The 7824-nt window shown below is 50.2% G+C and overlaps 1 long non-coding RNA gene across 1 annotated transcript; it reads right to left on the reverse strand.

The window, feature by feature from the left end:
* Positions 1-5454: 5454 nt before the first annotated feature.
* On the reverse strand, positions 5455-7622 carry LOC119343088. The gene is made up of 4 exons (XR_005165891.1): positions 7509-7622; positions 7246-7401; positions 6017-6264; positions 5455-5889 (listed from the first exon to the last, which is right to left on the reverse strand). It is a non-coding gene; the product is annotated as an uncharacterized LOC119343088 (long non-coding RNA).
* Positions 7623-7824: the final 202 nt, after the last annotated feature.

Below are 7824 nucleotides of genomic sequence, written 5' to 3' on the forward strand. Positions count from 1 at the left end.
AATGCTTCTTCACTTTGAATACCCATTTTGAGTTAATAACATTTACCCGTGGTGGTGGAGGAACGAGAGTCCATGTCTTGTTACGAAGGAGAGCATGAAACTCCTGCTCCATAGCCTCTCGCCAATGTGGAATGCGCAGGGCAGCCTGATATGAGCGAGGCTCAGAAGATGGATCCGCAACAGCAGCAGCCAAACAAGCAGCCAACCAAGCAACCGTACCATCCTTACGTTCCTTAGGTTTGAAAATGCCACTGCGACTGCGTGTATGTGGTCGGGACACAGGAACCACCGAGATCGACGGAGCAGCCTACAACGGGCTGGAGGACGGCGACGTTGACGAGTCAGCCGGTGACGAGGAGCCAGACACAATAGCCTCGGGCTCAGTCGGCGAAGAAGGCCGGCCCACCGGCAAAACCGGCAGAGCAGACGAAGCAGCTGGCGACACCGGCGTCACAGACCGGGCCGATGGCGAGCCCGGCATAGTGGGCCGTGGCGCGGCCGGTGTCGCGGGCCGATCCGCGGATGAAGGCGACGTGAGGATGGCGTCGCGGACCCGAGCTGCAGGCGAAGACGGCGTGACGGGCCGAGCCGCGGACGAAGACGGCGTGACAGGCCGAGCCGCTGAAGACTCGGCGGCCGCTGGCGAAGAGGGCCGAGCCGCTGGAGACTCGGCGGTCGCTGGCGTAGCGGACCGAGCAGTGGAGATGCTCGGCGCGACGGGCTCTTCGGGTGACCATGCATGGGCACGCGAATCGATGCCATGCAACATAGGGCGATCGACGTGCCCATTAGAAGGCGGCGATGATGATGGTGAATCCTCCAACAGCTCCAAACGAGCCCCATGTCCGGTTCCTGCACCATGGTTAGGTAACAGCAAAGGAGAGTATGCAACATCATCAAATTGGTCAGAAGCAACAGAGGATGAATGCAGAGATGGTGGTTCGACAGTGGACACAGGAAGTTTGGCAAAGGGAAAAACATGCTCATCAAACACGACGTCCCGAGATATATAGACACGATTAGTGGGAATATGAAGACATTTGTAACCTTTATGAAGAGAGCTATAGCCAAGAAAAACACACTTCTTAGAACGAAACTCAAGCTTGCGCTTATTATATGGACGAAGATGCAGCCAGCAAGCACACCCAAATACCTTGAAAAAGGTATAATCAGGTTGTTCATTAAGGAGAGCCTCAATGGGAGTCTTCATGTTTAAAACACGAGCGGGAGTACGGTTGATGAGAAAGCATGCAGTGGTGAAAGCATCACTCCAAAACCGAAACGGAACAGATGCATGGGCCAAAAGAGTAAGACCAGCTTCAACAATATGACGATGCTTACGTTCGACTGAACCATTCTGCTGATGTGTATGTGGACATGCTAAACGATGAGCTATCCCAAGCGACTGAAAGAAGGAGTTGAGGTTGCGATGCTCGCCCCCCCCCCCAGTCCGACTGGACATGAACAATTTTGTGCTTGAGAAGACGTTCAACATGTTTTTGAAACTGAACAAAAATATCAAACACATCAGATTTGCGTTTAATAAGGTAAAGCCAGATAAAGCGACTATAAGCATCAACGAAACTGATATAGTAATTATGACCACTGACAGAAGTCTGAGCAGGACCCCATACATCTGAAAACACAAGTTCTAAAGGATGTTTCACCTCACGACTGGACTCCGAAAAAGGAAGTTGATGACTCTTCCCCTGCTGACAAGCATCACACACTGCTACATCTTTATTACTAGACAAACTAGGAAGCTCATGACGACGCAAAATATGACGGACAATAGGTGTGGCCGGGTGACCAAGACGAGCATGCCACTGTGACGGAGAGACCCGAACTCCACTGAAAACACGGGCGACGCCAGGATGCTCCAGACGGTAGAGGCCCTGGCACAACCGCCCGCTAAGAAGAATGTCCCTCGTGCCCCGATCCTTAATAAAAAGATCAAAAGGGTGAAATTCACAAAGCACATTATTATCACGTGTGAGTTTAGCAACTGAAAGAAGATTACGGGTCACAGATGGAACTCGAAGAACATTGCGAAGCTGAAGACTCCTATTGGCATGTCTAGTGAGAAGAGATGCTTGACCAATATGAGAGATGTGCGTACCTGCTCCATTGGCGGTGTGAATCTTGTCGGAGACATGATAGGGTTCACGAGCGTGAAGCTTCCCCATCTCGCTGGTCAGATGCTCTGTCGCCCCAGAGTCCATGTACCAGTGTGGATCGATGGAGTAGGACTGAGTGTGTCCCTGTTGCTTCTGCGGCGCGGGACGATCAGCCATGGCGACCTGACGGGCATTGTTGCGTGTATCTTTGCCGTCATTGCCAAGACCAAGGAAGCTTCGCTGGAAGCGCTTATGACACTTGGAGGCCCAGTGCCCATCGCGGCCACAAAGCTGACACACACGTGGACCGCCAGCCCCCGGTAAGGTCGCAGTAGGTGGGGGGCCGAGGCGGGCGACGGTGGCAGCCCCAAGGGAGACCGGGGTGATAAAGAAGAGCGGCCACCCTTGGTGGCGGCGTTGGCCGAGAGGGAGCCAGTGCCCCTGGAGCGGCGTGTCTCGACCCGTTGCTCAGTGAGAAGGAGCCGAGAGAAAACCTCTTGTGCCAGCATGGGTGTCGAGTTGCCCCGGTCGTTGATGATCTCGACTAAGGCATCATACTCCTCATCAAGACCATTGACAATAAACGAGTTGAACTCGGAGTCGGTGAGGGGCTGTCCAATGGAGGCCAATGTGTTGGCGAGGCCCTTGACCTTGTTGTAGAACTCAGTGGCAGTGGAGTCAAGCTTCTGACACTCTCCAAGCTGACGACGGAGTGCAGAGACACGAGCCTGGGACTGCGCTGCAAAGGTTCGCTCAAGGATGGTCCAGGCCTCATGAGACGTCTTTGCGAAGACAACAAGTCCGGCAACTGCCGGCGAGAGCGACCCCTGGATGGAGGAGAGGTTCGCCTGGTCCTGCCCTGTCCAGACGCGATGGGCCGGATTGTAGACCGGACCGTGCACGCTGTCTACCAGTGCAGGTGGGCAGGGAAGCGATCCGTCGACATAGCCTAGCAGGTAGTGACTCCCCAAGAGCGGGAGAACCTGCGCACGCCAGAAGATGTAGTTGTCGGCGGAGAGCTTGATGGTGATGAGATGACCGAAGTGAAACGGCGGCGGCGAAGACGATCCCATCGAGGGGGCTGCCTGGGGTGCAAACACCATGGAGGCAGCCGGAGGCACCGAAGCCGATGCGGGAGGAGGCGGGACCGCAGCCAGGGCGGACGCCGCAAAGCTCGCGGCCGGGTCGGACGCCGCAAGGCCTGCGGCCGGGGCGGACGCCGCCAACCCCGCCAGCGGGGCGGTGTGATCCGCTTGCGGCAGGAGCGGCGGGACGACGCCCGCGGAGTCCGCAGCGGACGGCGGCGCCGCGGTGTGGACCACGAGGTCGCGCCCAAGCGAGGGCGCCGGCGGCGTGGAGTAGACGGAGCCGATGCTCCTGGTCCCGATCGGAGCCGGAACGGCGACGACATCGAGCGGGAGGTTGAGCAGAGCCGCAAGAGAGGCCGGGAGGAACCCCGCAGCAGTGGAACCGGTGGTGGTGGCGCTCGACATGGCGGCGGTGAAGGCGACGGCGGCTGCGGCGGCGGTGCGGGTATTAGGGTTTGGAAGCGGAAGCGATCATAACCTAGCGTGATACCATGTAAGACAATAAATTTTGGGGGAACCAGCACAACCCTCTAGGGGTGGCTTATCTCATTATATATAATGGATGTGTTACAATAGGTACAATATACGTACATAAGTACAGAAGCTATACATAGTCTAACATGGAGCATTGGCCATCCTTCATTAAGCTAGGTTAGACTGCTTCATGTTAATGTGATCTCTCCGGCTGCACTAACAAAACGCGCTAAGGTTAAGACTGTTTTGTGTTTAAAAACTAGTATTACAACTAATCTGGGAATCGATTTTAACTGTCTGGCACGCCAGTAAACCGACACAGCTTACATGAGCTTGTTAATGAAGCATTTGATAGAGCAGACAGTTTTTAAACACGCGTTTAGTTTCGACTTATCACGCCACAGCGGCAGGGTCATGTCCATTGTACGTTTGGCATTAGCGAGCTCACATTACACGGGCGCGCGCTCGGGTGGAGCAGCTTTGCGCTGCGCAGTCCGGTTCACTTAATCCCGTCTTGTCATATCTGCGAATTTACTATGCCCTCACATCGTCACAGACATGCACGCAGCTATGGATGAATTCGGACCAGAAGTTAGAAGCACAGGTGGTCGAACTCGGACCGGTAGGCTACTAGGCTCCATGTTGATAATTACTGGCAACGAAATTAACATGTCTAGACAGTAATCTAAACGATTTTGTGTTAGTTTACGAAGGAAGTACTCATGTTTTGACGGTTTCATGAACACATTAGCATTTTATAAATTACAATCATTTTAATGAACATAATTTTTTGACGTCAATGCTTCATCATTACCACTGGCTTATTTTTGTTGTCGCTGATGTATGTCAGTACAGCTAATGTACATGCAAAAGCACGTAGCAGCAGACGTGCATATGACGCATTATGGGCCAGCGAACACCTATGTTTTGATGACCATTAGCTGTCCACTAAGTAAGCAGGTTTAATTTGGTACACGTCAACTCGTGTGGCCGTTTTGAACATGAAATACACCACGTTTGCATCGTCGTTGTGTTTAAAATCCATTGCACTAAGCTCGAACTTTTAGCTTTATCCTGTTTACACGCTAGGAATTCCTAACGCGTGGTATGATATATGGGCGGGGTAATAGTGAATGCGATACATTAAGCAGTTTTAGTACTAATTAATCATACCACGTCGGCATGGTCATGTATAATGGTTGTTTTGTACCAGCCACTTCGCATTCACTAAGACGGCCCGCTCCTGTGCTTCATTTTCCCCCGTCTTGTCACGTCCGAAAATTTACTATGCGGTCACATCAACCATCCCCTGTTGAGTGTTGTCATCTAGGAGTACCTCCACCCAACTCAGTGACCGCCAGCAGGTTTCTCTGTTCTTCCGCAGAAGGAACAACCCACACCCACTCAAGGAGCAAGCTACAGCACCATCTGCGTCACCACAACTGCCCGTGCATAGTGCCTTGATCATCTCATCACCCGTGATCACGCCCCTGATTTTAAAAATGGAGATGGTGGCGTAGAGTCAAAGTGCATGACTCCAGGTTAGCACAACTTTTTTTTTTTGAGATGCGGTTAGCACAACTAAGTCTAGCAAACGAGTTTGCATCAGCCGGTCTCTTCTTTTTTCAAACCTTGCGGGCTTCTCCTCTATGCACGGTGATGCAAGCTATCATTTGCCAATGACAAACTCAAAGCCCAATACAGAAGTAAAATAACACTCATCCCACCAGTAATAACACTGTTCTTCCAGTAGACTAAACAACAACACTGCCATCAACACACAACAAACAGTTCAGACAAATTTAACACACATCAAGAGAATTACTGTTGGTAGCACAAATGAAAATTCCGACCCCCGCAAAAAAAATAAAAAAAACTGACAACCCAAATCGAGAAACTAAACCAGCATACAAACACATGGAAACATGATGGCATCAAACCTCGAAGGGCCGTTGGCCGAATTTTATTAGAAAGAGGAGAAGAGTACAACAAGGTCAGACAGGCTAGGCGGTCTCGCACTGGAAGACCTCCCGAGGGCGCCACCCCCAGGATAGAACACCCCAATTACAAGAGGCTTTTATAAGAGGCTTTTACAAAGTAAGATCCAGAACACACCCCGCTGCCCTCCAGACTTGAAGATCTTCTCTAATCTGGTCCAAAACTCTGTCGACGATACTGGCGGTGTGTTCAAAGATCCTAGCATTCCTTTCCTGGCAACATAATGCACTTTGCGATCAAACCTCACAAGTCACAACTAATTTAATCTAGAGGAAGTTAGGCTCAAACAATCCATCAAACATTATGGCATCAAACATAATGCACTTTGCGATCACCTACCGCACAATCACAAACAATCTCTTGCATGCACCTTTTCCGAGCAACATAGCCGAACTCCAAAATCACATTCCCAGGAATAAAGGTTGTAGAACTCATAAGCCTCATCTAACGAGTCAAAAGATGTGCCAATTGCTGGATTGACAACATGACCAGCTCCTTTCTCAGCATAAGCGCGCACAGACAATTCCAGTGCTGTTTTCTTGTCAGGCTTCATCTCCCTCTCGTCAGGAGCTTTCCCCATCCTATCCCTGAAACGGTGGCTTGGCAGAACAGATTATAAACAAAAAGTTGTCAGGACGATCTGCGAATTGAACATAGGGCATGACAAGCAATTTTTACATGGTGCAAACATTCTGCTTATAGTTCGGGCTGATAGCAGACCCAGCTAAAAAACATGCCAACTGACGAAAACAACAGCCTAAGCTCAATCTGTTTGCCTCTAAGAAATTCTCGAGCGAACCATCCAGTAAGTAATCAAACAAAGACAAACACAGCAGAATCATGATACTGAATCCAGTTTGTTCAGATTTTTACTACAAATATACTAATACTGAATAAAATCATGTGTACATTCAAACTCATTTGTACTCTGAAACGACCCACCTACGAATCAAAAAGCACCCACCCACTTTCCAGTGAATCGAAGCTCATCAAAAACAAAAACCGCTACTACTTAATCACACCTACTTAAAACTCATGTGAATCCCTTTTAATCAGACGAATCCAATTTGATCATGTACTGAATAAAACTTTGGCCATGTTCTAAGAATCCTAGAAACTAAATCAGAGATCAAACTCGACCCCATTTTGGTCATGTCCCAGAACGTACATACACTGACAAATCCAATTTAGCACCGTACCTATAATCATGTACCTATAATCACGTGACACAGAGCAAAATCCAAATTTTTAGTTTTTTCACTGCAGCCAGAATTTGAATAAAAAAATCACCGATTCCCCAAAATTCATTACTCAAATGGCTCACTCCATGATAAATGTACCACAGAAATATCTAGCTTTTTAATCCAAAAAATCAGACTGACATCTCTACACATCTCCACACAAAAAAAGAACTGCAACTAAACTGCATGCTACGTGACAAACTCGTTTCCGGGAACAACTTATATGCTAGCTAGCCAAAGTCAAGTAAACAATACACATACGATGCAAAACTTGCTTTGTGCTGCAAAATCACGAAGAAGAAACTACAGCTTCTTCTTTTCACTAACCTTCGTGTCCAGCCACTCGTAGCTTCAGAACACACCTCCTATATGGCCGCACCTCCGTCTGCCTGTGCTTTGTCGGCCGCATCTGCTGCACCCATGGAATCCTGGGACTCCACTTGGAGGACAGAACCACTCCATCCAGCCGGCACGGCAAGGCCCCTGTTCGAATCAAATCTAGCCAAGTGAGTAAGAAGTTTTCAAATCCACACCGCTGATTCTACAAACAAGAGATTGAAGAAGAAAGCACCCGAGCGAAATACACATACCCATCGATCTCGAGGCCGTCGATGGACAGGTCGCCGGAGCAGAGCCGCCGCACTCCGGGTCTGTGGAAGAGAAGGGGATGGGGAGGGGAAAGCTGTCCAGGAGTGGGGGGTGGGGTAATGTAGGCGCATGGGATTCTTTCACCTGTGCCGTTTTGAACCACGAAAGATGTCCCAGATTTTTGGTGCAGGCCACGGAGTCTTTCCAGGCCCGGGAACAGTTGCAGGGGATGGGCCGAACACAATACGGCTACGCGGCCAATAGGCGTATCACGGACCGTATTTGCCCCACTAGGCCTGCCAGAGCGCTGCCACGAAC

This window comes from Triticum dicoccoides, unplaced genomic scaffold (assembly GCF_002162155.2).
Source record: "Triticum dicoccoides isolate Atlit2015 ecotype Zavitan unplaced genomic scaffold, WEW_v2.0 scaffold115239, whole genome shotgun sequence".
Lineage (NCBI taxonomy): Eukaryota > Viridiplantae > Streptophyta > Magnoliopsida > Poales > Poaceae > Triticum > Triticum dicoccoides.